This window comes from Epinephelus moara, chromosome 12 (genome assembly GCF_006386435.1).
Source record: "Epinephelus moara isolate mb chromosome 12, YSFRI_EMoa_1.0, whole genome shotgun sequence".
Lineage (NCBI taxonomy): Eukaryota > Metazoa > Chordata > Actinopteri > Perciformes > Serranidae > Epinephelus > Epinephelus moara.
This window is the reverse complement of record NC_065517.1, coordinates 42,357,816-42,372,073: the sequence shown is the minus strand read 5'-3', so window position 1 is coordinate 42,372,073 and position 14,258 is coordinate 42,357,816. Positions and strand designations below refer to the sequence as shown.

The window sequence follows — 14,258 nt, the reverse complement described above, 5'->3', positions numbered from 1 at the left end:
TTGGCTAACACCTCTGGATCCAGGGTGGGCTTTTTTAGTAGAGGTTTAATTACAGCTACCTTAAAAGACTGTGGTACATAGCCTGCTAATAAGGATATATTGATCATATCTAATATATGAGTGTTAACTAAAGGAAAGACCTCCTTAAGTAGCCTAGTTGGGATGGGGTCTAAGAGACACGTTGATGATTTAGATGAAGAAATCACTGCGGTCAGTTCTTGAAGAGAAATTNAATAAGGATATATTGATCATATCTAATATATGAGTGTTAACTAAAGGAAAGACCTCCTTAAGTAGCCTAGTTGGGATGGGGTCTAAGAGACACGTTGATGATTTAGATGAAGAAATCACTGCGGTCAGTTCTTGAAGAGAAATTGGGGAGAAGCAATCTAAATATATATTAGGTCTTACAGCTGTGTTTGAGGTTAGATAGGTACTATCTGAGGACAGGTAACATTTTTAAAAAATATATAATTTGCCGAATAGCAGTAACGTCACGCAACCACGAGAGCAGAACCAACAAAACAGTGATGTGTTTGCGGCTGTGACTCTCACAGCAGATGCACGTCGTTCATGTAGCAGTCGGACCACATGGGAAAGTGTAAATTTAATGAAAACTGGCTGTCCAACAAAGATTTTTCTGGATGGCTGAAACTGGTACCAGGCAATTTATACAAGGCACGGTGTATTTTATGCAAGAAATGTTTCAAACTCGGCACGATGGTAATCAAGGCAGTGGAGTCCCACATGCACAGCACGAAACACAAAGCCTCAAAATCAAGCTGTCAAAAAAACGCCAGGTATTTCCCGGTTCTGTTCTACTCTCGTCTCTACCGTGCCTCCACCCCCGTCTCTGATATCAACAACCAGGACAGCAGCACCAAATCTCCGGACAATGTTCAGGTGCATGCCTATGCTAAAAGCAGAGGTACTTTGGTGTCTGAACACCGTGACAAAACACCAATCATACAAATCAATGAGGGAGTTTTTTCACTTGTGTTGATTGTGTCGTTGGTCTTAAATTTAATTTCAAGTGGCATTAAAAAAGTCTTAAATTTAACTTGCCTTAAGCTGTAGGAACCCTGGAGGAACAGAGATGCAACTTTTCTGTCTTGTTCTGCTGTTCAGTGCACGGTGCTCCAAAATGTAAAAACCTTTTAAAAGAGGAGCGGCACAGTTTAAAGTTTTTTTGTTTGTTTTTTTTACTGTCATCGTGACGTCAACATACACGAAAAACACGTCACAGAAGACTTTTTTTTTAGTGAATTGAGTATCAGGAGAAAAGTGAACTTAAAAATGCATCTTATTGTTTTTTGAATCGGTGCTGTCAGTGTTCAGTTCAGTGTTGAATTAGTTAGATAAAACAGTCCCTTCCAGGATGTCATGATGTCATAATCACAGCAGTTAACGCAAATTCAACAAATCCAGTAGTTCCCTTTGAGTTTCACCAATCATAGCAGCCCCCTGCACCACGTCACCAAACTCACTTCCTTGTTGCTGGTTTTACGCAGACATGTGCGCCACGAACGTCTCACGTTTGACAACAAAACTTGCTGCTGAAGACGGTGCGAGACATTCCCCTGATGCTCTGCAGGAAAGCAGGATGAAGTGTTTTGCACCGTGTGCAGCGCTGTGATCGAACACCAGCGACATCGACTGACAAACACTTTTCTAACATTATCATAAAACAGCCAGAGAACAGCTGAAAGGCTTTAACAACAGACCAAACAAATCATCATGACCGAGGCTGTTGGATCCACATCTACTGCACAATCTGAGAGAATCAACGTGAGATGGATTAAAAAGCAGGTTAGTCACAACCCCAGAGTTTAAAGTGTTTAAATCATTCTCAGTGGAACAAGCTGCCTTCAGTTTTTAAATGACTGTGGACTGTGGGAATACGGGGCACTGAGGTCGTTGCTGCGAGCCATCCGGTCCCTGTAATACCAAAGTGAGTGCTGTGTCTGTTTACTGAGCTCAAAGACAGACATGTTCTCAGAGGGTGTTGTTCCTCCACCAGGGTCGTCCTTCATCATTGATTCTGTTTGTGATATTAACAAACAGGGTGGGAGTGAGGGGTCCAGTTTGGGGACCTCAGATTTGAGTCTCCTCTTTGCAGATGATGTGATTCTGTTGGCTTCATCTCACCGTGACCTCCAGCGTGACCTGGGGCGGTTTGCAGCCGAGTGTGAAGTGGTCGGGATGAGAGTCAGCACCTCTAAGTCTGAGGTCATGGTTCTCTGCTGGAGAATGGTGGATTGTTCCCTCTGGGTCTGGAGAGAGTTACTGCCTCAAGAGAAGGACTTCAAGTAACTGTGGAGTCTCTTTAACAAGTGAGGGTAAAATGGAGCGTGAGATGGATTGACAGTTTGATGCGGTGTCTGCAGTGATGTGGGCGCTGCACCAGACCATTGTGATGAAGAGGGAGCTGAGCTAGAAAGCTAGAAAGCTTTCTATTTCCTGGTCCATCTGCGTCCCAACCCTCACCTATGGTCATGAGCTCTGGGTAGTGACTGAAAGAATGAGGTCACAGATACAAGCGTCTGACATGAGTTTCCTCCATGGGGTGTCTGGGCTCAGCCTTAGAGATAGGGGGAGGAGTCAGACATCTGGAGGGAGCTCGGAGTAGAGCCGCTGCTCCTTCATGTTGAGGTGGTTCAACATCTGATCAGGATCCTCCTGGTCCAGCTGGTAGGAGGCCCCGGGGCACACCCAGAACACACTGGAGGGATTATAGATCTCATCTGGTCTGGGAACACCTCAGGGTCCTCCAGGAGGAGCTGGAGGACGGAGTTGAGGAGAGAGACGTCTGGAGGACTTTGCTGTAGGATGAAAATGGGTGGATGGAAACACTGCAACATGTGTTAATATTTTTTAGAAAATTCTGTAGTGAAATCAGGCAGCTGAGGCTGAAACAGCCCCAAAAAAGCCCACAGAGTCCTGGAGGGAGTAAAATCATTTTTGCATATGTTTTCCTCTCATCATGAATGTTTGAAAGCACCGACAGTCATTTTTAAAATGTGGTCTGTCTGTATGTGACTGTGAGATTGGCTCCAGGAGCTAACGAGACAGACACACCTTGTCTGCAGGTGTCTGAACACCTGAACAGTGAGAAACATCTGCACCGATCCTGTCGGCTCAGCAGAACTCCTGTCGGCCTCTTTGATCTCTGTCAGTATCAGAGGTGTTTTCTCAGGCTCAGTCCGGCTGCTCTGTCCCATCAGCATCATTTCCACGACTCCGCTCTGCTGCTCACTTCACAAAACAACAGCGTTTGTCTGTGACATACTTTGTTCACCTCGCAGAGTTTTACTGTAAAAGCTTTCACATTCCTGTGAGGCTCAGCGGCTGCAGGCACCAAACCCAGCCGGTACGACCCACCGAGCCCCGTGTCCCCACTCAGATGAACTGTAAGGACTCTTAAAGCTTCTTTACAGCTGAACTGAAGATCTTTAATCACGTTTTCAGGACAACAGAAACATTGTTCTCATGAAACTCAGTGATTCAGACAGAAGTGATGAAGAGGAGGAGGAGGAAGGTGTCGGCCTCTAGCTGACTGAAATGTTTTAGACCTTTCTCAGACACCGTCTGAACGTACAGTAAAGGTCAGTTTCAGATCTGGGTTTCATGGTTCATGGACAGTCGTTCCTTTCAGATATGGTCATGTGTGATGTAACTGCCTCAGTGAAACAATGTCATGCGAGCAGGGTGTGAGCCGCAGCAGAGGGCCTTTTGTTCAAACTGAATTCTTTCCTGTAGACGACCTGAGCGTACAACAGACTGACACTTACATAAACCTGCCTCTATAACTGAAACCTCTGCAGATTGAATCAGGAAAGAGCTCAGAACTCAGGCAGGTAACAAAAAACACACACAAACAGTACAATACACAAACAGACATGTACAAATGAGATGTAACATGTTATCATCATCATTAGGGCTGTACCAAACCTCCAATACACTAGTTGGGGTTTCTGTGTCTGTTAAGTTTCTGCGAAGTGATGTAAAGTTTGATTGATTCAAAACACACATAAAACATTTCCTCGTCTTTTTCTGGACACGTTTTCCCCACAAATACAACATGCTAACATTAATAGCACCAGCTTATATGTGCAGTAACATTTAAGGAGAATATCCTGACTGTGTGCAATATTTAATGACTCATCTTACTCACTCTGCTTTAATGCCCTGCTTTTTTCTTATTTATTGTCTTTATGCTCATGTATAGAGTCTTTAATGTTATTCAAATTAATTGAATTAATTTTTGTTTGTACCACTGGAGACATCTGATTTTGTTGTGCAATGAAAAGGCACTGATTGATTGACATTTTACACAGCAGAAATTAACCCAGCAGCTTGCAGACATTTCTGCAGCTGCCTCTGTCTCACTCACTCTCCCTGAGTCTGTGTCTGCAGCTGCCTGTACCTGAGAGCAGCGTTAAAGTCAAGAGTGTGCACCCTGCTGCTAAATCTGGGGACTTTAAAGGGATAGTGCACCCAAAAATGTAAATTCAGCCATTATCTACTCACCCATATGCCGATGGAGGCTCTGGTGAAGTTTTAGAGTCCTCACATCCCTTGCAGAGNCTGGGACGCCGTCTGCCATTAGGTGTGCTAGCCGCTCCCCCCGCCGATCTCCGCAAGGGATGTGAGGACTCTAAAACTTCACCAGGGCCTCCCTCGGCATATGGGTGAGTAGATAATGGCTGAATTTTCATTTTTGGGTGCACTATCCCTTTAAGCTTTTGAGATGCTGGCAGGCAGACTGTGTTACCTTTGGATAGAGCCAGGCTAGTTGTTTCCCCCTGTTTCCAGCCTCTATGTTAAGCTAAGCTAAGCTAACCACATCCTGGTTGCAGCTTCATATTTACCACAGATATGAGAGTAAACGCCAATATCAAGACTTTTTCTCCTGCAAAGCACCAAATCAGTGCTTAACTTTACAGCTGAGTCTGTCTCAACACGAGCCGTCAGCTTCACCAGGTCGCGTTTTAACAGTTCACTCTTCCAGGATTCAGGAGATTTAAAACATTTAAAAATTTGTCATTTTCATTTCTCTCCTGACCTGCTGCACTCTGAAAACACACGAGAAACTAAATCTTTTCTGTTCATTTGAAGCTCAGACTGTTTCAGTTTGTTTGAGCTCCTTCAGTCTCTCTTTACTCTGCGGTCGAACACAAGCTTTGGGTTAACCACTGGATCCTGCTGAGTGTGTTTACCTGTGTGTGTGTGTGTGTGTGTGTGTGTGTGTGTGTGTGTGTGTGTGTGTGTGTGTGTGTGATGAAGGCAAACTTCAGTCTGAGTCAGACGCTCAGATGAAACATTAATGAAACATTAAACGAGCAGCAGCAGTGACTCTGACGTGTCGTTCGTCTTCAGCTGCTCTCAGGTCGTTTCTGTCACATCAACAACATCAGGCTCCTTTTACACAGCAACCATCAGTTTTCACTGTCAGTCAGTGTTAATCAGAGTTTTATCTCAGATAAAAACAGTGTTTACAGAGGTGTTGATTCACCTGTAGAGGATGTGTTTGTGCTACAGTTGCAGGATTTATTACAGCCTGTTAGTCTTAGCTACAGTAGGTGTTCCTAATAAACTGGACACTGTGGAGCAAATACACTAAAGCACCAGCAACAGTGAAATGCAGCCCAAAGCAAACAGCGTCTTGGTGCTCCTGTGATATTTGCGTGGGTATAAATGAGGTAACAAATTTGGGCCTGTTATTACAAATGTGCTTCACTGAGAAAACAGTCCAAGTCAGAAATGTCAGCACTGACAGCCTCACACAGTTACAGTGAAATATATGATGCAGTATTTAATATATGACGTAGATACAGAGGGTTCAGTTTCCTCTTGTTAGCTACATTTAGCATCTTATGTCCATTTTTCAAGTCTTGGTGGTGCTTTTTGTGGTGGGATGAGGACATTATCTCACCAGGCTGTGAACTCTCTTCTCCTGTGACTCTCCTCGCTAGCAGCTAGCAGCTAGCTGCTAGCAGGTAGCTCACCAGGTCGAGGTTTTCAAATGTAAACATAGAGGAAAGATGGAGAAGATGAGCACCAGCTGAACGATGTTGGAAAACAAACTGGACAACCTCCGTGCCGCATCAGTTTCCAACAGGATATCAGGAAGTGTAACATCCTTTGATTCACTGAAACATAATTAATCCTGGACAGCACCATTCATACAGGTGACTCTCTTTTTATCTGCCGATCTGACAGAGCAGAGGATTCTGGGAGAAAAGAAAAGGGAGGCATGGCCTTACGGTGGACAAGGACTGGTGTGACGTGGGAATGTGAGCTGCTGTCCTGTTCCTGCTGTGGATCACTGCTATACACTGTTCAGAGGCGGCTGCAGAGCGGCGCTGCCTGTGTTCAGGAGGAGCAACCACGCAGCCATCTTGTTGAGGTCGGGATGTGCGGACAGTTAAATCATTCCACAACCAGAAACCTTGGATCACCAGAACCATCCAGAGACATGGACGATTATAAAGCAGCAGCCAACGATGGAAGAAGACGATGTAAAGGACTAAATGACAGTGAACACGTTCGAGGAGCTGATGGGAGCTCTACCTTTATGTGAAATGTAAATTGATAAATTGATCGACTGTCTTCTTTTGAGTTGGTGGTAACTGAGGCGCACTTACAGGCTGGGATGTTAAATCCTGAATACGTTTCCTCTCTGTCAGGTTGAAATTTGTTGGCTGAGGTTTTGAGGAGTTCTTCAGCACCCGCAGCTCGCCGTTTTCTTTTCCTGTCTGTCGTTGTTCTGCTGCTGTGTTCTCGGTGCCGAGGCAACATTTATTTTACTTTGCCATTGCGGATAACTGTAATCAGCTCCAAACCTTTATGTGCTGTTGTATCATTAGTACAATAACTTTAGTCCTTGAGACGAGACCGATTGTGTTCGCAGGTGAGTCGTGGTGCCATCAGCAGCCACAATCCACAGTCTGCAGTGTCTCTGTGAGTTTATTACAACTCATGTTTATAGTTTTGTTCTTTATTTCTGTCAGTGATAATGAAAGTACAGTAGGAGGATCTGTGACCATGATGCTGTCTGACAGGAGAAGAGACGATGAACAGAACCACAGAAATCTGTCAGTCTCAGTGTCGGCGTGCTGCTCCTCTCTGAATCAGTGACTCTTGTGTTTTGATGGATGTTGTGGAGGCCAGAGGCCCCTCAGCAGCAGCATCTGGAGTCTGAATGAAAGGACTGACGCTGAGCACTCGTCCATGCTTTGTCCCCCCTCTCTGTGTCTCTGTTGACTCTCTGCAGGACAAAGGAAGAAGAAGAAAAGTGTGATCAGCACACACACATTCACCTCTCACACACTTCAGCTCACAGTTGTCTGGCTGGATTCAGTGACGCTTGTTGTGGTGACAAATGTTGTGCAGATCATTTAGTCTACTGGTCCCTTAAACTGAAGACCTCTGAGGGGCCTCTGAGGGGCCCCACAGTATGGTTTTTAAAAGCCCTGAATCAGCTGTAATTCCTCCTGAGTCCTGGACACATGTCAGTGATGGAGTCTAAACGCTGCAGCAACCGAGTTGATCACATTTATCTTTCTGCTGCTGTGTAACAGAAGAAATAAGGAAACTTTGGGTTCACAGTGAGTTTCAGCGACTGGTCGTATGTCGGAGGAGGAGGAGGAGGAGGAGGAGGAGGAGGAGGAAGTGGAGGCCTGACAGACTGCGGACTGATTTATTGACAGCTTGTTTGGGACCTGCAGATAACCTCCTGCTGGTTAAACCAAACTACATTTGACCTGCGATCAAATGAGATTAGTCTCAGTTTAGCTCAGTTTAGCTCAGCAGCAGCGCCTCAGCCCGTCAGCCTCCACGACACCAACACAACACTTCATTCAATTAACTGTCGATTAGAGCGAAGACTTTCCATCCATCACAGCAGCTGAACGGCCCGCTGGGAGGCAGGAGGAAGATGATGGGGGGGGGGTGAAGATTGCGAATGTAACAAAAACAAAAGCTCCAAGGTTTTGTGTGTGTTCGAGGTGTCGCACTGTGACTCGGTTATTATTCTCCCTGTGTCAGTCTGACCAACAGGCCCAAACCCAGAGTCTGTTCTCTCAAAATAACATCAGCAGATGTTTTGGTATTCTTGCTTTAAAATGATGTCAGCGATGCTGCTGCTTCTTTTTTATTGAGCTTTATTTTCCACTTCATCAGATTATAGCATCATGGGAACTGGACTGAAACCACAGATCAACTTCTAACACAACTCAAAGCACTTTACACTACCTTCTCCACACCTGCCACAGCAACCTGTCCTCATCCCAACTCATCAAATACTGACGCTTTGAAAATGAACCTATACGTCAAAATGCCATCCATCCATCCATCCATCCATCCATCCATCCATCCATCCATCCATCCATCCATCCATCCATCCATGCTGTAACAAACGCTGCAGCGACTGATCCTGAATCAGCTGGGTCGTGTTGCTGTAACAAACGCTGCAGCGACTGATCCTGAATCAGCGCCTGTAAGTGAGCTGCAGTCCTCTGGATGTTTGAGGCACTCCACAGGAGGAAGCAGCTGCAGTGACCACACCAAACCCAACACTCGGCCCCACCTGAGTCTGGGGGGGCCCCGCCCGTCTGCCCGCCGTGCCAGGACAAGGACCCCAGTCAGCTGAGACAGGAAACAGACCCCCACCTACCCCTGCCGCCCCCCGGCCCAGGCACACTTCCTCTGATGGGGGGAAAGTGGCTGCAGGCTCCAGACCCCCCTCCTGCTTATCGAAGCTGCTGCTTTGTGCGTTCCCATGGGGGGGTGGAGCGCTCGTTCTGCTGCTTGGCGGCTCCTTGCAAAAACACAACACAACCCCCCTGCCCCCCCCCCCCCTCCAGTGAGGCACAATTATCAGGACAGAGTTGGTCTGAAGGACAGAGATGTTTGTAACAGAGCGTCTGAGTCAGACTCTCAGACAGACTGTTCACAGATGGATCTCAGGAGATTCACTGTTGAGCTGCTGCTGCTGCTGCTGCTGCAGAGCTTCTTCACTACAATAATCATTCATTAATCAGGTTGGCCTGTTTTTAATCAAGAAGACCAAACACTATCCAGTGTCCTGTCACACTGAGCTGAACCTCTCTGGGTTTTGGACTTTTGGTTGGACCGATCAAGACATTCAACAGAGTCACTTTGGACTCTGAGAAGCTGACGTTATTTTCTACAAACTGAATGTTAAACAGATTAAAAAACAAAAAAATGGCGACAGATTGAAACTGAAATGAATGGTAGCAAAAATAAATAAGAAACGATTCAGAAAAGGAAAAAAGTAAACTTGGTAAAACTTCACACTGACAGTCTTTCATGTTGAAAGTGTTATAGAGCCTTTTCAGAGCCGACGTCACTGAGTGAGAGCAGTCAGCTCCGAATTTATGAACTGTCCAGTCTGATGACGATCCCGTCCTGCCAGCTGTCCTGTTCATACAGAAGTCTTTGCGGCACTGTTACAACCTCACGTGGCAGCTTAAAGGCGAGACAACTCTGTTCCCCCATCCTGCAATCGTACCTTAAATGCAGCACAGTGAGGCGGCATAACGGGTTGAAATTCCTGCAGGCAGTATAAATAGATAGTATTTAACCCTGATCTGTCTCAAACAGTGCCTTGTTGGGTGCTTGAATTTGGAGAAGAAATTGGGCCTTGAGAGTCCTTGAGTTTGATGTGTTAGAGTGAGAACCCTGGTTTTATAACTCAACAGTTAATTAATTGATGTGGAAGAAAATCAGCTGATTAATCAGTGATGAAAATATTCCTGCACAGTGTCACTGCCCGCTGATGTTAATTTAAATGAAGCAGGCGTTACAGTTTTCAGGTTGAAGATCCAGAGTGTGATTATATGAATAAACTGTCAGAATTAAATTATACAATAAATATGACAGAGGTGTATGAGGGCCGTCTGCAGTCTGAGGGTCTGTGTTTGTGTATCTGCTGCTGCAGGAGGTGTTCGAGTTTCCTGCTATTTACGGCTGATCTCGACTTCCTGTTTCCTGCGTCCTCTGAGCCTTGAGACAAAAGCTTCATTACACCGAGAAGAAAAAAGAAAACACAGATTATTGTTTCAGTGGGATTTAATCCGTCAGACCAAGAGCTGTAATGCTTTAACGAACAAAACGAGCTCTGCAGGACGGTTCATGTTGACATCAGATGGATTTAAATGATTTGTTTGCAGCAGTGACGACTTTCAATCAGGAACATTTGTGGTTCTTATATTTTGGTGTTTACATAAAGTCAGTGAACGTCTCCTGCCGTCTGTCAGATGATGAACAGGTGTCATTCCTCCACACACACTCAGAGCAGCTCCGTCTCAACGTTAATCAGATTCTTTTCATTTCAAATCTGATGAATTCCTTCAATATGGCAGCCTCACGCCTGCTGGGGGGGGGGGGGGGGGGGATGACGAGGGTCTTTGTTGGTGGAGAATGGGAGGGGTCGCCCATGGAGGGGTGTCCTGCGAGCCGGCAGATGGTTGATAGGACGAGAAGACAAAAGTGGACGGCAGACTTTCTTCATTCAGAGCCGATGGTGTGAGACAGCAGAGGACAGAGGGGGAGGAGAGAGGAGAGGACAGAGGGGGAGATGTTTGAAGAAGAGGAGGTCGTCTGAACACTGAATTTTACAAGTTTTGACCAATAAAAACACGTGATTGAAGTCATGTCTACACATTTACAGATTTCTTTGTAAACTGACACAAGAACATGAAAACATCTCTGAACACTCGCTGGACGCCGTCACTGTCTCCAGGAGTCTCTCCTCATCACAGTGATCAGATCCTTCATCAGGAGACCAGCTTGATGAAGGATCTAAGAAATCTAAGAAAGAAAGAAGGAGCTTAAAATATACGAGTGATGCTCTGGACATGCTGAACTTTTCCTTCCACTCCTCATCCACAGTCCACTCTTGAAAGTGGAGTGTTTTAGCTCCTGTCTGCTCTGATTGGTCAGTGTTTCCTGGTCTTCCATATATCATCCCCGTCAACACAGCTGGGGATTGACTGTAACGAAGAATAGCTGGTTCCCCTGACGTTAGCATGTAGCTACATGTAGCAGTGAGTGTAATGTAATGCTCCCCCAACATTAGCATGTAGCTACATGTAGCAGTGTGTGTAATGTAATGTTCCCCTGACGTTAGCATGTAGCAGTGTGTGTAATGTAATGTTCCCCTGACGTTAGCATGTAGCTACATGTAGCAGTGAGTGTAATGTAATGTTCCCCTGACGTTAGCATGTAGCTACATGTAGCAGTGTGTTTAATGTAATGTTCCCCTGATGTTAGCATGTAGCTACATGTAGCAGTGAGTGTAATGTAAACAGTTGCAATAGAGTGTCTGGAGCAGATGATTCAGGACGGTCTGAAGCGTCCTGAGGGTCGTGTTACTCTCATGGATCACTTATACATAATTTGACCTCGTTATCTCAAACTGTGGCCACGTTTCATCTGAACGTCGAATACTGTGACATCATACATGTGACAGAAAACCACCTGTAGCGTAGCTGAGCTCTGAGGACGCGTTGACTCGGCTCGTGTCACTGCAGACGTCAGCGGGTAAAAAACTTTATACCTTCAGTGTTTTCATTAAATCTCTTCTTCTCTCTGTCGGGGCGTTCCAGCTGTCGAGGTTTCCTCTCAGCACTTCCCATCTTGTTTCAATGAAAGAGGTCAAAGGTCACTGATGTGTTCGGGTGCATTGTGTTGCTGTCGGCTCTCCCCCCGCCCCCCCTCCTTCCTCCTCAGCTCTGACCTCTCTGGGACAGGACGGGCGTCGCCCTCCCTGAGCTCGCTGTTAGAACACACTGAACCTCGAGTCCTCTGTGACCTTTGACCTCTCAGGAAATGAGCCTCAGAGCTCTCTGTGGTTCTGCAGGAGACGTATTTGTGATTTGGTGTGTTTTAGATTTTACTGTGTGGAAGTCATTTAGCTAAACACTGATACTGACTGAGGACACGTTCAGTTTGATGTCCAGGTTTATTCACGAGTCTGCAGCACTCGACTAAGGTCTCAGTCTACAACCTGAACTTGAGACTTATTTTGAATCATCTTGGACTTGTGGATGTTATGACTGACTTGTCTCAGTATGTTCACACTGCAGCCCTCAGGCCTCCACTAGCAATCTATAAAGCGCCACATTTTTCAGCTGAGACACTTTGGTTGTGTCTGGTTGCTCTGATCTGGAATATCTGCAGAAGTTAAAATGTCAGCACAAAGTAGAGAGCTGGCTGATCAGCTTTGGTTGAAGCACGTTAAGATTCATCATCAAAACTTGAACAAATTTCTCCTCCATTGTTGTTGTTCAGCACTTGTTCAGTACCAGTAAGATGCGACTGTTGGTCTTGGTGGTTTTTGTCCCTAGTTTTTACCCAAAGCTCTCAGCACTAAAAAGCAGCAGATGTGCAGCGCTCAGTGCAGATTAGACTCGTCACGCTGCTGGTGTTTGGAGCGTAGATATATGGCGCTCTTATTGCAAAGAATTGTTAAAATACACTGTCCTGCTGCGGAGGACACGACCCCTCAGAACTCAGGCTCAGACCAGGTTCCAGTGTGAACTGGTGTCTGTATGAGCAAAGGAATACGTCACGTGCTGCATGCTGTCCTGTGGCGGTAATCATGGAGGCCACGGAGGTCAGCGTTTGCAGTTTCATTGATAAGATGATGTGCAGTGGAACCACAGACGATGATGAGGATGAAGAAGAGCTGAATTTTTAATTTTGGCTTTTTGTGCAGTGACAGTTCTGCTTCTGTTCTGAGGTGTGTGTGGATGTTGGAGCCAGAGGTGGTGATGAGGTTGCTTCTCTCCTCTGTTTGAGTCGCTGTAAACTGAACTTTGGACTCTTGGTCAAAGACAACATTTAAAGACGTGACCTCTGACTTTGGGACGTTGTTTCATCATCTTCTGACCTCCTTAATGTTTGTGTGAATATTATATTTAATGTTAATGAGAATAATCTTCACATGCAGCTGTGTAATCTGCAGACCTGCTGTCTCTGTACGAAGCTGAAAACCTGCTCTTTCCTAAAATAGTTCCTCCTGACGACCTCAGCCTGCTGCGCTCACTGACGCTCGGATAAAAAAAAGATATAAAAGAAACAGAGGAGGAGGAGGAGAAGGAGTCCACGTTCCAGAAAACCAAAACAAACAGAGAGTGAAGCTGAGACAAGGAGAGGAGAGGAGGAGACAAGGAGAGGAGAGGAGGAGACAAGGAGAGGAGGAGACAAGGAGAGGAGGAGGGTTTATACAAAAGCAGTCTGTGTGTTGAAGCTGATGAAGCCCCTCCCCCCCTCTGTTCTCCCCCCACAGATGAGCCGAGGGGCCGAGCGACATCGACACAGAGAGAGAGAGAGAGAGAGAGAGAGAGAGAGAGAAGGGGAGCAGCTGGAGACGACAGAGAGCTTCAGTAGTAAAGAGACCGAGAGGAAGAGGAGGCAGCAGGACGAGCATGACGCAGCTGCTGAGCCTCTGAGGACGGACACACACTCTCACACACACACCGGTAAAACTCAACTTTATTATATTTAACTAACTTTTATTAACCTGTGGTCGTTTATGGAAATTAACTGTTAATGTTTCTGTTTGTTTGTTAAAGTTTCGTTCAGTGATTTTAACGTGTGACTTGTTTGTTGTGAAACACTTTGAGCTCAGTGATGTTTCTGACTTCACTCTCTTTAGAAGATGAAACAGTCACTTTACGTGAAGCTCAGTGATGTTTCATTGAGACCTTCAACATGTGTGACTGTAGAGAGCTGAGGCAGCTGTAGAGACAGTAGTGGTAGTAAACAGGTGAGACCAGGTCACAGGTGAGTCTTTGCACTAAAGAGTCACTTTAGTATTTTTCAGCCTGGACCATGTTTTCCCATCTTGTTTCTGTGTCTAATGGAGACAAGAATTTCTGAAACTGTTTCAGTCCTGAGAGAGAGAGAGCTGCAGTGTAATGTTAATGAACAATTGACCTATGGCTAAGCCACGCTCCCCTCCACTCACTCGGACAAACTATCAACATTCAGTGCCCGGCGCTATGGCAGGTGTCACAGTACACGGCATTTCACAGGAGGCAACTGATGATTTTTGGGGGACATAACGATCAGATGTCATTGAGAAGTAACCAAAAGGGCCTAAACTACGCATTGGAGGGATATATTCATCATTTTATTGTTGAGAAGGTCGATGAAAAGCTTAAATTACAAGCCAAAATTTACAGGTCACAGTGTACGCTTGTGAACCGCATCTGGTTGCCGTCACC

The 14,258-nt window shown here is 45.7% G+C and overlaps 1 protein-coding gene across 1 annotated transcript in view; it reads left to right on the top strand.

Annotated features, from left to right (window-relative positions):
- Positions 1–14,258, top strand: part of LOC126398245 (rho guanine nucleotide exchange factor TIAM2) — a 62,675-nt gene that overhangs the window by 20,799 nt on the left and 27,618 nt on the right. The window contains exon 2 of the mRNA XM_050057420.1: positions 13,319–13,511. The gene's annotated coding sequence lies outside the window, so the exon portion shown is untranslated. The remainder of the gene's footprint in view (positions 1–13,318; positions 13,512–14,258) is intronic.